This window comes from Arachis ipaensis, chromosome B6 (assembly GCF_059453495.1).
Source record: "Arachis ipaensis isolate K30076 ecotype BB chromosome B6, ASM5945349v1, whole genome shotgun sequence".
Taxonomy (NCBI): domain Eukaryota; kingdom Viridiplantae; phylum Streptophyta; class Magnoliopsida; order Fabales; family Fabaceae; genus Arachis; species Arachis ipaensis.
Window position 1 is genome coordinate 76,316,016 of NC_142441.1, and position 16,830 is coordinate 76,332,845.

At 37.6% G+C, this 16,830-nt stretch overlaps 1 non-coding gene across 1 annotated transcript; it reads right to left on the reverse strand.

Moving 5' to 3' along the window:
* Window positions 1–16,034: 16,034 nt before the first annotated feature.
* LOC148561398 (small nucleolar RNA R71) lies at window positions 16,035–16,142 on the reverse strand. The gene has a single exon (XR_015887928.1). It is a non-coding gene; the product is annotated as a small nucleolar RNA R71 (small nucleolar RNA).
* Window positions 16,143–16,830: the final 688 nt, after the last annotated feature.

Consider the following 16,830-nt stretch of genomic DNA (forward strand, 5'->3'; position numbering starts at 1 on the left):
GAACCTACTGAGTTTCTGGCACAATTCTTGTAAATTGCTGACACAGTACGTGACAAGGAGGTAGATCAGGATGTATACAGACTGTTACTGTTTCCGTTTGCTGTAAAAGATCAAGCTAAAAGGTGGTTAAATAACCAACCCACAGCAAGCATAAGGACATAGAAACAGTTATCAGACAAATTCCTGAATCAATATTTCCCTCCAAAAAGGATGACACAACTAAGGCTGGACATCCAAGGCTTTAAACAAGAGGATGACGAATCCCTGTATAATGCCTGGGAGAGGTACAGAGGGATGCTAAGGAAATGCCCCTCTGAAATGTTTTCAGAGTGGGTGCAATTGGACATCTTCTACTATGGGCTTACAGAAGGAGCTCAGATGTCCTTAGACCACTCAGCTGGTGGATCTATACACATGAGGAAAACTATTGAAGAGGCTCAAGAGCTTATTGATATAGTTGCTACAAACCAACATCTATACATAAGTAATGGGTCCTCCATAAAAGAAGAAGTCAAAGCAATGTCTACTGAACTTGGACCTCCAGAACAAGTTGGTGAACTCAATCAACAATTGTGTTTTCTAACAAAACAGCTAACAGAATTCAAGGAGATGCTACAAGACACTAAAAATGCTAATAAAAATATGGAAGCACAATTGAATCAGACAAAATAGCAGCTATTAAAGCAGATAACAGAAGAGTGCCAGGCAGTTCAATTAAAAAGTGGAAAAACATTAAATACCTCACTTCAGAGCAGCAGAAAGTCAAGGAAAGAACAACTGACAGAGGATGAGCAAAACATTATCTAAAATCCCTCTGAGGATAGTAAGAGCCCAGAGAGGAACAATTCTGGCGTTCAAATGCCAGAAACAGGCAAGGAGCTGGCGTCAAACGCCCAATAGAAGCTCAGTTCTGGCGTTCAAACGCCAGAAACAGGTAAGAAGCTGGCGTTCAACGCCAATCAAGCTTCTAACCCTGGCATTCAAATGCCAGTGAGGGATCAGACACACACAAGTACTGATAACAACCTCTCTAAAAAGGCTTCTCCAACCACCTCTGTACGAAATAAACCTGCAGCAACCAAGGTTGAGGAATACAAAGCCAGGATGCCTTATCCTCAAAAACTCCACAAAGAGGAGTAGGATAAGCAATTTGCTCGCTTTGCAGACTATCTCATGACTCTTGAAATAAAGATTCTGTTTGCAGAGGCACTTAAGCAAATACCCTCATATGCCAAGTTCATGAAAGAGATCTTGAGTCATAAGAAGGATTGGAGAGAAACTGAGAGAGTTCTCCTCACTGAAGAATGCAGTGTAGTTATTCTGGAAAGCTTCCCAGAAAAGCTTAAAGATCCCAGGAGCTTTATGATACCATGCATATTAGAGGGTAATTGCACCAAGACAGCTTTATGTGATCTTGGGGCAAGCATCAACCTAATACCTGCATCCACTATCAGAAAGCTTGGTTTAACTGAAGAAGTCAAACTAATCCGGATATGTCTCCAACTTGCTGATGGCTCCATTAAATACCCATCAGGCGTGATTGAAGACATGATTGTTAGGGTTGGGCTATTCGCCTTCTCCACTGACTTTGTAGTGCTGGAAATGGAGGAGCACAAGAGTGCTACTCTCATTCTAGGAAGACCTTTCCTAGCAACTGGACAAACTCCCATTGATGTCCAAAAGGGGGAAGTAACCCTGATAGTCAATGAGGATGAGTTTAAGTTGAATGCTGTCAAAGCCATGCAGCATCCAGAGACACCAAAAACCTGCATGAAAGTTGATCTTATTGACCCTTTAGTAGAGGAGATCAACATGGCTGAGAGTCTCGAATCAGAGCTAGAAGACATCTTTAAAGATGTTCAGCCTGATCTGAAGGATTCAGAGGAATTGAAAGAGCCTCTGAAACTTCCTCAGGAAGAGGAAAAACCTCCTAGACCCAAGCTCAAACCATTACCACCATCCCTGAAATATGCATTTCTAGGAGAAGGTGACACTTTTCCGGTGATCATAAGCTCTGCTTTAAATCCCCTGGAAGAAGAAGCACTACTTCAAGTGCTAAGGACACACAAGACAGCTCTTGGGTGGTCCATAAGTTATCTTAAGGGCATCAGCCCAGCAAGATGCATGCATAAAATCCTATTGGAGGATGATGCTAAGCCAGTGGTTTAACCACAGAGGCGGCTAAATCCAGCCATGAAGGAAGTGGTGCAGAAAGAGGTCACCAAGTTACTGGAGGCTGGGATTATTTGTCCTATTTTTTATAGCCCCTAGGTGAGCCCTGTCCAAGTTGTCCCCAAAAAGGGAGGCATGACAGTGGTTCATAATAAAAAAAATGAACTGGTTCCTACAAGAACAGTTACAGGGTGGCGCATGTGTATTGACTACAGAAGGCTCAATACAGCCACCAGAAAGGATCATTTTTCTTTACCATTCATAGACCAGATGCTAGAAAGACTAGCAGGTCATGATTATTACTGCTTTTTGGATGGCTATTCAAGCTACAACCAAATTGCAGTAGGCCCCTAGGATCAAGAGAAAACAGCATTCACATGTCCATCTGGAGTATTTACCTACAGAAGGATGCCATTTGGGCTGTGTAATGCACCTGCAACCTTTTAGAGATGCATGCTCTCTATTTTCTCTAACATGGTAGAAAATTTTCTGGAAGTCTTCATGGATGCCTTCTCAGTATATGGAGACTCATTCAGCTCCTGTCTTGATCACCTGACACTGGTTCTGAAAAGATGCCAAGAGACTAACCTGGTTTTAAACTGGGAAAAATGTCACTTTATGGTGACTGAAGGGATTGTCCTTGGGCACAAGATTTCGAATAAGGGAATAGAGGTGGATCAAGCTAAGGTAGAGGTAATTGAAAAATTACCGCCACCTGCCAATGTTAAGGCAATCAGAAGCTTTCTGGGGCATGCAGGATTCTATAGGAGGTTTATAAAGGATTTTTAAAAAATCACAAAACCTCTGAGCAACCTGCTAGCTGCTGACACGCCATTTGTGTTTGACACAGAGTGTCTGCAGGCGTTTGAAACTCTGAAAGCTAAGCTAGTCACAGCACCAGTTATTTCTGCACCAGAATGGACATTACCATTCGAACTAATGAGTAATGCCAGTGACCATGCCATTGGTGCAGTATTGGGGCAGAGGCATGACAAGCTTTTGCATGTCATTTATTATGCTAGCCGTGTTTTAAATGATGCCCAGAAAAATTACACAACCATAGAAAAAGAATTGCTTGTAGTGGTTTATGCCATTAACAAGTTTAGATCATACTTAGTAGGATCAAAAGTGATTGTGTACACTGACCATGCTGCTCTTAAATATCTACTTACAAAGCAGGATTCAAAACCCAGACTCATAATATGGGTGTTGCTTCTGCAAGAGTTTGATATAGAAATAAGAGACAGAAAAGGGACAGAAAACCAAGTGGCTGATCATCTGTCCCGGATAGAACTAGTAGAAGGGGCGTCCTTTCCCTCTATTGAGATCTCTGAAACCTTTCCGGATGAGCATTTGTTCGCCATTCAGGAAACACCATGGTTTGAAGACATTGCAAACTATAAAGCTGCAAGGTTCATACCCAGGGAGTACAGCAGGCAACAAAAGAAAAAATTAATTACTGATGCAAAGTACTACTTGTGGGATGAACCCTATCTCTTTAAGAGATGTGCAGATGGAATAATCCACAGGTGTGTGCCTAAAGAAGAAGCACAGAAGATCTTATGGCATTGCCATGGATCACAATATGGAGGCCACATCGGAGGTGAGCGAACAGCCACCAAGGTCCTCCAATGTGGCTTCTACTGGCCTACCCTCTATAGAGATTCTCGAGAGTTTGTACGTAACTGTGACAGTTGCCAGAGAGCTGGTAATCTGCCTCATGGCTACGCCATGCCTCAATAAGGAATCTTGGAGATTGAGTTGTTTGATGTATGGGGTATTGACTTCATGGGGCCTTTCCCACCATCATACTCAAACACTTATATTCTGGTGGCAGTTGACTACGTATCCAAATGGGTAGAGGCCATTGCCACACCCACTAATGATACTAGAACAGTGCTGAAGTTCCTTCAGAAATATATCTTCAGCAGGTTTGGTGTCCCTAGAGCACTAATCAGTGATGGGGGCACTCACTTCTACAATAAATAGCTTTACTCTGCTATGGTCTGGTACGGAATTAGCCACAAGGTGGAAACTCCATATCATCCACAGACAAACGGGTAAGCTGAAGTCTCTAATAGAGAACTAAAAAGAATCCTGGAATGGACTCTAAGTACCCGTAGACAGGATTGGGCGAGAAGCTTGGATGATGCTCTGTGGGCTTATAAAACAGCATTCAAGACTCCAATAGGGACCTCTCCATACCAGCTTGTGTATGGTAAGGCCTGTCATCTGCCCGTGGAACTGGAACATAAGGCCTACTGAGCAACCAGATTCCTAAAATTTGATGCCAGATTAGCTGGAGAAAAAAGATTACTCCAGCTAAATGAACTAGAGGAATTCAGACTCACTGCTTTCGAAAATGCCAAGCTTTACAAAGAGAAAGCAAAAAGGTGGCATGACAGAAAGCTGTCATCTAGAGTCTTTGAACCAGGACAGAAGGTTCTGCTGTTCAACTCTAGGCTCCGGCTATTCCCCGGGAAACTGAAATCCCAGTGGAGGGGACCATTTGTGATTACAAGTGTGTTACCATATGTCTATGTGGAGCTTCAAGACATTGATTCTAATAAGAAGTTCATTGTTAATGGACAGCAAATCAAGCATTATCTTGAAGGCAATGTTGAGCAAGAGTGCTCAAGGCTGAAGCTAGATTAAAAGCTCAGCAAGGTCCAGCTAAAGACAGTAAAGAAGCGCTTGCTGGGAGGCAACCCAGCCATTAGAAAAACTTTTTCTGTTATTTTATTTTATTCTATTCTTCATTTTATTTATTTTTAAATAAGTTCAATATTAATAATCTTCAAGGTAAAGAATCAATTGCATAAGTTCACAGGGTTATAGAAGGATTCAGAGCACAAAACAGGAAAAAGGAGCTCACTGGCAAGAAAACGCCAGTAAGAGGTGCAATTGAGCGTTAAACGCCCAAAAGAAGCATTTACTGGGCGTTTAACGCCAGTAATGATACCTTTCTGGGCATTTAACGCCATACCTACAGCGTCCTGGGCATTCAGGAAAAATGCCCAGTGACAATGGAATTCTGGCGGTTAACGCCAGCCAGAAGCAACAGCTGGGCGTTTAACGCCAGGATTGTGGAGGGGAGGAAGTTTTTGTTCCCAACTTGGATTTTTTTCAAAATTTCTTATGTCCATCCATTTTTCTTGTATAAACATGTTTCCATACTTTCATTTTTCAAACATCTTTTTTCAAAAAAAAAAAATTTAAATATCTTTATCCTAAAATAATATCTTTCTCAATTCTTCTTCAACCTTTTCTCAAATCCTTTTTTCAAAACAAATCTATCTTTTTCAAAAAAAATTTTTCAAACTCATCACATTTCTTTTTAGAACAAATCTATCATTTTCAAATATCTTTCATATCTTTTCAATTTTAAATTACATCTTTTCCTATCATACTTATCTTTTCCAAATCACTCCTTCTATCATATCTTTTTTAAATATTTTCGAAAACCCACCCCCTTTCCTTTAAATCCTCGTTCGGCATCCCCCTCTCTTCCACAATTCGAATTTGGCTCTCCCTCTATCCCTCTCCTTTCTTTTCTTTTGCTTGAGGACAAGCAAACCTCTAAGTTTGGTGTGTTTATCCGTGATCACTAAGCCAATACCCACCAAGATCATGGCTCCTAAGGGAAAACAAACCAACTCAAGAGGCAAGAAACAGAATATTCTGAAACCACTTTGGAATCAAGGGAAGTTCTTAACCAAAGAACATTTAGACCATTACTACAAAATAATGGGTCTAAAGTCAGTGATCCGGAAGTTAAATTCGATCTAAAAGAAAACGAATATCCGGAGATCCAAGAGCAAATTCAAAACAAGAGCTGGGAAGTCCTAGCTAATCCTGAAACAAAGGTGGGAAGAAACATAGTTCAGGAATTTTACTCTAATCTGTGGCAAACAGACAGGTAGAGAATAGCTGGAACCACATTCTATGACTATCGAACTCTGGTCAGAGGGAAGATTGTTCACTCCTACCCTGACAAAATAAGGGAGACCTCCAAGATCACAGAGAGATGTCTTTGTGCAGGCGCCCCCAAGGGTGCAAGGTATCATGAAACTCCCAGGGACCTGAGGTTTTTCTGGAAGGTTCCTCTGGATGACTGCTTTGCATTCTTCAGGGAGGAGGACTGTCTCTACCTCCCTCCAATCCTTCTTGTGACTCAATGTGCCTTTCATAAACTTGGTATAGGAAGGTATTTATTCAAGGGCTTCTACAAAAGGGGTATTGATCTCCAGTGCCTTAAGGTAATCTGCAAACCAGGAAACTGCTTATCTTTCTATGCCTGACGAAGTTTCTGAGGATATGGCATCTTGGTCTTGTACTTGATGAGGGAAAAAAAATAATTCCACACAAACTCACTGGCAAGTATACAGGGTCGCATCAAGTAGTAATAACTCACAAGAGTGAGGTCGATCCCACAGGAATTGATTGATTGAGCAACTTTAGTTAGGTGATGAATTTAGTTAAGCGAATAGTTGATGATTTGAGTGAAATTTTGATTAACAGAAATTAAATTGCAGAAAGTTAAAGTGCAAAAAGTAAATTTGGCAGAAAAGTAAAGTGCAGAAGAGGTAAAATTGTAGAAACTTAAAGTGCAAGAAATTAAAAGAGCTGAAACTTAAATTACAAGAAAGGTAAATGACTGAAATTTAAAGTGCAAGAAACTTAAATTGCTGAATCTAAATTGCATAGGAAACTTAAATTGCATAAAGAATAAAGGGATTTGGGTACTGGGATTCAAAATTGAGCTGGAAAAATGTAAATTGAAGTAGATCAGAGAACTATGAGATGAAGAGAGTTAGATCAGGATCTCAGTAGCAAAGAGAAATGAAAAATTGCTTGTAGAAACAAAACAACAAGACAACTTAGATCAATTATGAAATCCTAAAATGAAATTGACAATTTGCGGAAGAGTAACAAGAACAGAAAGCAGATCTAGATCTCAATTACTCTTTTGACCAAACAGAAAAGAAGAAATTGCAGAAGAAGTAAAATGAAAACAGAAAAAAAAGTTCAGATCTAATTTCCAATTCTTAGAACTATAAAAAGGGAAGTAGAAGATGATTCTTAGGTGAAGAATTTCAATGAAGTTCTTCAATCTGAATTCCAAACCCAAAACAGAAAATGGAAGTTGTAGAAGAAAGAACAAATAGAAAGAAAACTAGATCTAATCCCAATTCCCAAATTCAAAAAGGAAAATTAAAAGAACTTGAAAAATTAAAAATGAGCAAAAGGTCCTCTTCAAATCAAATTTGCTCCTATTTATACACTTCTTATTCTAGTCACTAAGCACTTGGAATGGTCTTTTGGGTCTGTGAAGAATTGGATCTAAGATGGCACTTGGTGGCATGGGTCAGGGTGCATTTTGTGAAGCTCCTGTGGTGCGCTCCGTGACCAAAATGAATGCTACGTTCATTCCTTCTAGGCGTGCCAATTTGGTGCGCATTGTTCCTCTAGCGTTGCCATAGTGAACGCTACGTTCACTCTTCAAACGCTACCTCTTTGGGTGCTTCCTTGGTGCGCACCATTCTCCCCTGGCGTCGCCTTAGTGAACGCTGCGTTCACTCTTCCCACGCTACACCATTTGGTATGCGCCTTCTCTTCATGGCCGCTCTCCTAGTGAATGCTACGTTAACATTTCGAGCGCTGGCTTATGTACGGAAGCCCAAGCCTTGCCTTCCCAGCTTGGAATTCACGAAAAAGTGAAGAAAGTGAACATGGCGTTCACTTCCAAAGTGAACGCTATTGATGAGCGGATAATTTATACGCTTTTTGGCATTATTTTTAGGTAGTTTTTAGTATGTTTTAGTTACTTTTTATTATATTCTTATTAGTTTTTATGCAAAAATCACATTTCTAGACTTTACTATGAGTTTGTGTCTTTTTCTATAATTTCAGGTATTTTCTGGCTGAAATTGAGGGACCTGAGCAAAAATCTGATTCAGAGGCTGAGAAAGGACTGCAGATGCTGTTGGTTTCTGACCTCCCTGCACTCAAACGCGATTTTCTGGAGCTACAGAAGTCTAATTGGCACATTCTCAATTGGTATGGAAATCTAACATTTTGGGCTTTCCAGCAATGGATAATAGTCCATACTTTGTCCAAGATTTGATGGCCCAAACTGGCGTTAAATGCCAGCCAGAGACCTTTTTCTGGCGTAAAGCGCCGGAACTGGCACCAGAACTTGAGTTAAATGCTCAAACTGGCATCCAAGCTGGATTTTAACTCTAGAAAAGGCCTATGCACGTGTAAAGCTCAATGCTCAGCCCAAGCACACACCAAGTGGGCCCCGGAAGTTAATTTCTGCACTATCTGCACTTAGTTACTCAATTTTTGTAATCATTAGTAACTAGTTTAGTATAAATACTAGTCTTTCCTATTGTATTCAGACCATTTTTATATCTTATGCCATTTTTCACATTTGGAGGCTGGCCACACGGCCATGCCTAGGCTATTTTCTTTTATGTATTTTCCAACGGTAGAGTTTCTACACCTCAAAGATTAAGGTGCAGAGCTCTGTTGTTCTTCATGAATTAATGCAAGTACTATTGTTTCTCTTTCAATTCACGCTTACTTCTTCTCCAAGATATACTCTCGTACTTAATTCAGTTAAGTCAGAATGAAGGGGTGACCCGTGATAATCACCCACTATCTTCGTTACTCGCTTAGCCAATATCCGCGTGCCTGACAACCACAAGCAGTCTACATGATGTTCAACGTAGTCATTGGACGACAGCCGGTGTATAGTCTCTTGGGTCTCTAATCCATGGATTTAACTTGCCTCTACTGACAACAGAGCATTCAAATCCGTGAGATTAGAACCTTCGTGGTAGAGGCTAGAACCAATTGGCAGCATTCTTGAGATCCGGAAAGTCGAAACCTTGTTTGTGGTATTCCGAGTAGGATCTGGGACGGGATGACTCTGACGAGCTTCAAACTCACGAATGTTGGGCGTAGTGACAGTACGCAAAAGGATAGAGAGATCCTATTCTGACACAAGTGAGAACCGACAGATGATTAGCCATGCGGTAGCTGTGTCTGGTATTTTTCATCTGAGACGAGAGATCCGACAGTTGATTAGCCGTACAAAAATCGTACCTGGACCATTTTCACTAAGAGGACGGATGGTAGCCATTGACAACGGTGATCCACCAACATACATCTTGCCATGGAAGAGAGCACGCATGATTGGATGAAGACAATAGGAAAGCAGAGGTTCAAAAGCAACAAAGCATCTCCAAACGCTTATCTGAATTTCCCACCAATGAATTACATAAGTATCTTTATTTTAATTTACGTTTTATTTATCTTTCAATTATCAAAACTCATAACCAATTGAATCTGCCTGACTAAGATTTACAGGATGACCATAACTTGCTTCAAGTCGGCAATCTCCATGGGATCGACCCTTACTCGCGTAAGGTTTTATTACTTGGACAACTCAGTGTACCGGAGTTGTGAAAAGTCTGATCACAATTCTGTGCACCAAGTTTTTGGCGCTGTTGCCGGGGATTGTTCGAGTTTTGACAACTAACGGTTCATCTTGTTGCTTAGATTAGGTAACCTTCTTTCTTGTTTCAACCTTTATTTTCTTTTCAAAAAGTTTTTAAAAAAATATTTCAAAAAAAGATTTCTAAAAATCATTCAAAAAATATTTTTAAGAATGAATTCTAGAGCTTCATGATGATATGTGAAGCTTGGCTGGCTGTTAAGCCATGTCTAATCTTTTGGACTGAGGTTTCCACTTTCCATTGTAGAAAGGTCATCATTGTATTTGTTATGCTAAAGCTTGGCTGGCCATTGGCCATCTCTAATCTTTTGGACCGAAGCTTTAGATTAACAATACAGGAGTCTTTGAATTCTTATTAAAAAAAAATTTAAATTTCTTTATTTTTTTTTCCAAAATAATTTCGAAAAAAATACAAAAAAAATTTATAAAATCATAAAAACCAAGAAATTTTGTGTTTCTTATTTGAGTCTTGTGTCAAATTTTAAGTTTGGTGTCAATTGTATTTTTTTTAATTTTCTTAAAATTTTCAAAAATTCATGCATTATGTTCTTCATGATCTTCAAGTTGTTCTTAATGATTTTCTTTGTTTGATCTTTACATTTTCTTGTTTTGTGTCTTTTCTTGTTTTTCATATGCATTTTCAAATTGTTAGTGTCCCTAGTACAAAAGTTCTTAAGTTTGGTGTCTTGCATGTCTTTCTTTTCTTAAAAATTTTCAAAAATATGTTCTTGATGATGATCATGATCTTCATAGTGTTCTTGGTGTTCATCTTGACATTCAAAGTGTTTTTGCATGCATTATTTGTTTTGATCTTAAATTTTTATGTTTTGTTTCATTTTGTTATTTTTCTCTCTCTTCATTAAAAATTTAAAAGTCAAAAAAAATATATTTTCCTTATTCTTCTCATAATTATCGAAATTTTGAGTTGACTTGGTCAAAAAATTTTAAAATTTAGTTGTTTCTTGTTAGTCAAGTCAAAATTTCAATTTAAAAACTTTATCTTTTCAAATCTTTTTCAAAATCAATTCATTTTCATTTTTTTTATGATTTTCGAATTTCATTCTTAAAATTTTTCAAAATATTTTTCATTTTTCTTTTAATGTTTTCGAAAATTTTAAGACTAATTTTTCAAAATCTTTTTCTTAATTTTATTTCATATTTTCGAAAATCCTTGCTAACAATTAATGTTTTGATTCAAAAATTTCAAGTTTGTTACTTTCTTATTAAGAAAGGTTCAATCTTTAAATTCTAGAATCATATCTTTTAGTTTCTTGTTAGTCAAGTCATCAACTTTAATTTTAAAAATCAAATATTTTTAATTTCTTTTTCAAATCTTTTTCAAAATAAGTTTCAATCAAATCTTTTTCAAATTTTAATTTGAAAATCTTCTTCTAACTTCTTATCTTCTCAAAATTTATTTCAACTAATTACTTGTTTGTTTTATTTTAATTTTAAAAATTTACTAACTACTTTCTTCTTTTTCAAAACAACTTAAATACTTTTCCATTTCTAATTTTCGAAAGTCACTAACCACTTTTTCAAAAATCTTTTTAATTAACTAATTGTTTTAGTTTTTAATTTTCTTGTATTTCTTTTTCAAATTTTCAAAACTAACTTAATTAATTAAATAAAAATAAAAAATATTTTTCTTTTCTCTTTTCTTAAAATTTGAATACTCTCTCTTTCATCTCTTTCTATTTATTTTATTTATTTACTAACATTTCTCTTCTACGCATCTAATAATTTGAACCCTCTCCCTCTCTCTCTGTTCGAATTCTTCTTATTCTCTCCCTACCTCATTCTTCTATTCTTCTTTTCCTCTGACACATAAAGGAATCTCTGTAACGACCCAATTTTCAGTACGCCTAGGACATACCAGAAACTGAGTGCTGCCAATTTGTCATCCTAATTATTATCTATTATTTATTATATGAGCCTGATTCGTTGTTAAAAGCGTAGTTAGTTAGCGAGGTACTTTTTTTTTTGAAAACGTTTGAATTAATAAATAGAATCATTTATAATCAATTCACAAATAATAACAGGTAAAACAGTTATAAACAACCACACATAAATACATCACAAGTAGTTGACAGCATTCGGTGATTCAGCCTTTATTAGAAAATAGACTATTAGTTAGAACACCCCTAGATATAGCTAAATAATATCTATATACATATATATACATACAACATCCCAGGTCCTGACCTGTTCAAGAGGTCCCTAAGCTGGCACCTAGGCTATCCTAGACTCTATACTCGCCTAGTCCCTCTAAACTACTAAAGCGAGGGAAAGTACGTTCTAGATCTTCAAAACTCAAGTCAGGTGGAACGTCACCAAAAGGTAGAACATCATCTACTACTCCTCTGCACGATCAGTCATTACCATATGACGTCTCTCTGGTACCTCATCAAGTAGCCACACAACAGGAGTCTCGTACATAGGATTTAGGTTAAAGTTCACGTACAAACGGGGTGCAGACATTAGCTAGTCTCACAGTATATACATGTAAACAGAGAACGAGATTCACCCTAGACTCAGAAGACTTTCTAGAGCAGAATCCTCTTTGCAGAACCATCATCAACGAACTACGGAAGGGTACTCATACTTCTATCTGAAGGGGGAAGGGAGAGAGAAGGGGTAAGAACTGGGGAGTTCTTAGTAGGGCCGGGGTTATTAGTTATGTTCTTTTATTTGGGGTCGATCAGCAGACAAATAACATAATATAGCGAAGTAGTAAACAGAAGATAAAGATAGAAAGAGAAAGTAGAGACAACAGAAAGCAGAACACAAACAAAAGAATACAAGAAAATAAAACACAGAAATAGCATGCAAGTAGACAAACATAAAGAAATAGACCACACACAGAAAGGAATGCAACAGAGAATGATGCGCAGACAAGAATGATGCATGTCTAGCCCTAGTGCAAGTAATGAGCTCATCTGTCGGTTACATACCCGCTCCCGACGTTACCCAGCAACCTCTTTCTGGATAAGGCTTTCCTGTTGGTAATATCCCCTGCAAGCAACCTTTGTCTTGCAGGGTATCCACTGCAAGCAACCTTTCTCTTGCAGGGCGGCACTTATTAGCCGATATATGCCCAACACACTCACTGTAAGTAACCTCTGTCTTACAGGAGCAACAACACACTCACTGTAAGCAACCTCTATCTTACAGGAGCAACAACACACTCACTGTAAGCAACCTTTGTCTTACAGGAGCACACTAATCTCGATACCTCTGTAAGCAACCTCTGTATTACAGCAAAGCATTATGGCAAGGTATCCCAGGAAAGAGTTCTCAGTGGTCGTACCACCATCTATCTGACTGCCTTCATGCAGCAGATCATCACATAATCATTTTCATTACCATCATTCATTATTAGTCTCATTATTCATCATCACTATCACATTCTTATGCAGTACCTCTTTTTTTCTCTGTTCAATCATGCTATACAAACTCTACAGATTTTGCTTTTACAACATCTTAACTCAAACCATTTCTCTTTATCACATTACTCTTTTCTCTTTGTCTTTTTACTTTGCTCTGATTACCCTTTTCTCTGTATCACTTTATTCTGCTCTGGTTACTCTGTTCTCTGTGTCTCTTTACTCTACTCTGATTTCTCTGCTTAATGTATGTATTTAAAGCTTATGTAAATTTCGATATGAATAGTTAGCCTGTCCCAAGTATAGGTTCATTAAGTCTATACTGAAACACTTTAACTTTTCATATAATACCTAACCCTTGTCGCAACTCAAGGACTAACTATGTTGCCCTAGTTCGTTCACTAATCTCTGTCTGTTTTTCTGTCATTAAAAATTTACAGACTTTTTCTTTGATTTTTATCTTTTCTTTAACTTCTTATCTTTCCTTTATCTTTGCCTCACTAATATGTTATTACCACTCCCTAAGTGTTTTATGAAGGTAATTATGAGATTCTGCGCTTAAAGTTGTCTTTCTAAAGCTTTTACAGAAAACTGCCTTTTTCGTATTATTTTATTATTTTTATTAAAATATTATTTTTAATTAAATATTATTATTTAATATTTTATTATTATTTATTATTTGATCATTAATTTTTCGAAAATTACCTTTAACCTTTAAAATTCACTTTTTACCACCCGTAACTTTTAATATTTCTACTTTAACCACCCTAACTTTCAGAAATTACCAAATAACCCCTCAAACACCAAAATAATTACTTCCTTGCTCTTTCTAAGATCTAAAAGGTGTTCTTCAATGTTCTTCACCACACTCAAAGTGTTCTTCATGTTCTTCGTAAATTCTTCAAATTCTTTCTCTGTTTTTACCTGTTTTTCAGTCTTTTCAGCAACCGATTTTTACTATAATTCATAATAAATTAGCAGCCACTAAAACCCCATCTTTTCTACATGATTTTAACACAAATTGAACCTCAATTTAAGCTCTAGGGTTTCGTTTTCCAGCAGCCATAAGAGCACACATTCATAGCTTGAATTTCATCAAATTTCATCAAATTTTCACCAAAATTTCAACAAGAATTACTCAGACAAACAATCAATTTCAAGCACAGCCAAACCATATCATTATCACACAACTCAAACACAATCAATAAAGATTAAATTTGTCAAACCCTACCTGGTTTTGCTGCTCCTAATTCAGTTAGACTTTCAGGTGGTCCTTTAGCACTTTTTCCTCCTAAATCACATCAAGAACAACTTTAAATCCAAAACCCCTCAACTAACCAAATCTCCCTCAGCATGTTAGCAAGTGATTTCTAACCTTAGACTTGCTGGAAAGTCACGTTTCTTGGCCCTCAAGTCAAGTTAAGCATGATTCCTAAGGAAGAACATCATGAAAACACATGTTTAAGCATGTTTCTTTGAAAACCGAATTGAAAGGGGAAAGGAACATCCATATCACCTTATTTCCAGCCTTGATAACTTACATGGTTATGTAGAGGAATAAGAGAGGATTATTTTGGTGAAATCGGAGTTTTGATTTAAGTTTTGGTTCAGAAGAAATCAAGCTTTGAAGATTAAGTGTTCATGAAAGTTTCTCTCTTTTCTCTCTTCTCATTTTCGTCCAAAGGGAGTAAATGACCAGCCTTGGAGTGTCTTGGGGGTGTAGGGTGAGTTGTGATTGGTTGGCTTGGAGGTGGGTTAAAATAATATTAAAATATCTCTGGTGTATAACTACTAAAACTAGGTGTATCGGAATACTTGTAAAAACATCTCTAAAAATTATTTTCTGAGCTACTAGCATAAATGACACTAATAACATATTTTTTATGAGAATAGAACATGTATGATGAGGCCTTAGCATTGCTAAAGTCATCAGAGAGTGCTGGTGCTAAGCTGCACCAGTAAACTGTGAAACCGGTTAAACCGATTTTCTGTTTTTAACTAAAACAGACCAGGTAATCTTATAATATCATTCAAGCATCTTCTAATACTAATATAATGATAATATTATCCTATTATCTATCTTCTCTCATGAATCGAGTCTGGTTTGTCAAACTGAGACTATTTACGAAAAACAGAATCAAAACTCCTAACCAATACGGTTCAAAAACAAGGTTCTTCGCGATTACGTTATCGAGCTTGCCTCAGAAGAGGTTCTAGCTTAAGGATGACATAATGACAATGATGATTGAGATACTTTATGATATATAAGAGGTGTTCCCCTTACTGATTTTCCAGAGAAATCTGTGCCTTCAGAAAAGATCTCGCGTACTCAAAAAATCGGGGTTGTTACAATCTCTATACTGTGACATAGAGGATTCCCATTCTCTCTTTGTTCTCTTCTTTATCATATGAGCAGGAACAAGAATAAGGACATTCTTGTTGAAGCTGATCTTGAACCTGAAACGACTCTGAAGAGGAAGCTAAGAGAAGCTAAAGCACAACACTCTGGAGAGGACCTTACAGAAAATTTTGAAAAAGAAGCAGACATGGCAGCCGAACCCAACAACAATGCTAGAGATGCAAGGAAGATGCTTGCTGACTTTACTGCACTAACTTCCAACTTCTATGAAAGAAGCATCTCAATTCCTGCAATTGGAGCAAACAACTTTGAGCTTAAGCCTTAATTAGTTTCTCTAATGCAGCAGAATTGTAAGTTTCATGGATTTCCATTGGAAGATCCTCATCAGTTCTTAGCTGAATTCCTGCAAATCTGTGACAGTGTTAAGACCATTGGGGTTGATCCCGAGGTCTACAGACTTATGCTTTTCCCCTTTGCTGTAAGAGACAAAGCTAGGATATGGTTGGACTCACAACCTAGAGAAAGCCTGAACTCTTGGGAAAATTTGGTCAATGCTTTCTTGGCCAAATTCTTTCCACCTCAAAAGATGAGCAAGCTTAGAGTAGAAGTCCAAACCTTCAGACAGAAGGAAGGTGAATCCTTCTATGAAGCTTGGGAAAGATACAAGCAATTGATTAGAAGGTGTCCGTCTGACATGCTTTCAGAATGGAGCATCTTAGGTATATTATATGATGGTCTGTCTGAATTGTCCAAGATGTCATTAGACCACTCTGCTGGTGGATCTCTTCATCTGATGAAAACACCTGCAGAAGCCCAGGAACTCATTGAAATGATTGTAAATAACCAGTTCATGTATACTTCTGAAAGAAATCCTATGAATAATGGGATGACTTAGAAGAAAGGAGTTCTTGAGATTGATACTCTGAATGCCATATTGGCTCAGAATAATATATTGACTCAGCAAGTCAATATGATTTCTCAGAATCTAACTGGAATGCAAGCTGCATCCGGCAGTACTAAAGAAGCCTCCTCTGAAGGAGAAGCTTATGACCCTGAGAATCCTGCAATGGAAGAAGTGAATTATATAGGAGAATCCCATGGAAACACCTATAATCCTTCATGGAGAAATCATCCAAATTTCTCATGGAAGGATTAACAGAAGCCTCAACAAGGCTTTAATAATAATAATGGTGGGAGAAATAGGTTTGGCAATAGCAAGCCTTTTCCATCATCTTCTCAGCAACAGACAGAGAATTCTAAGCATAGCCTCTCTGACTTAGTAACTATAGTCTCTGATCTATCTAAGACCACTCTCAGTTTCATGATTAAAACAAGGTCCTCCATCAGAAATTTGGAGGCACAAGTGGGTCAGCTGAGTAAAAGAGTTA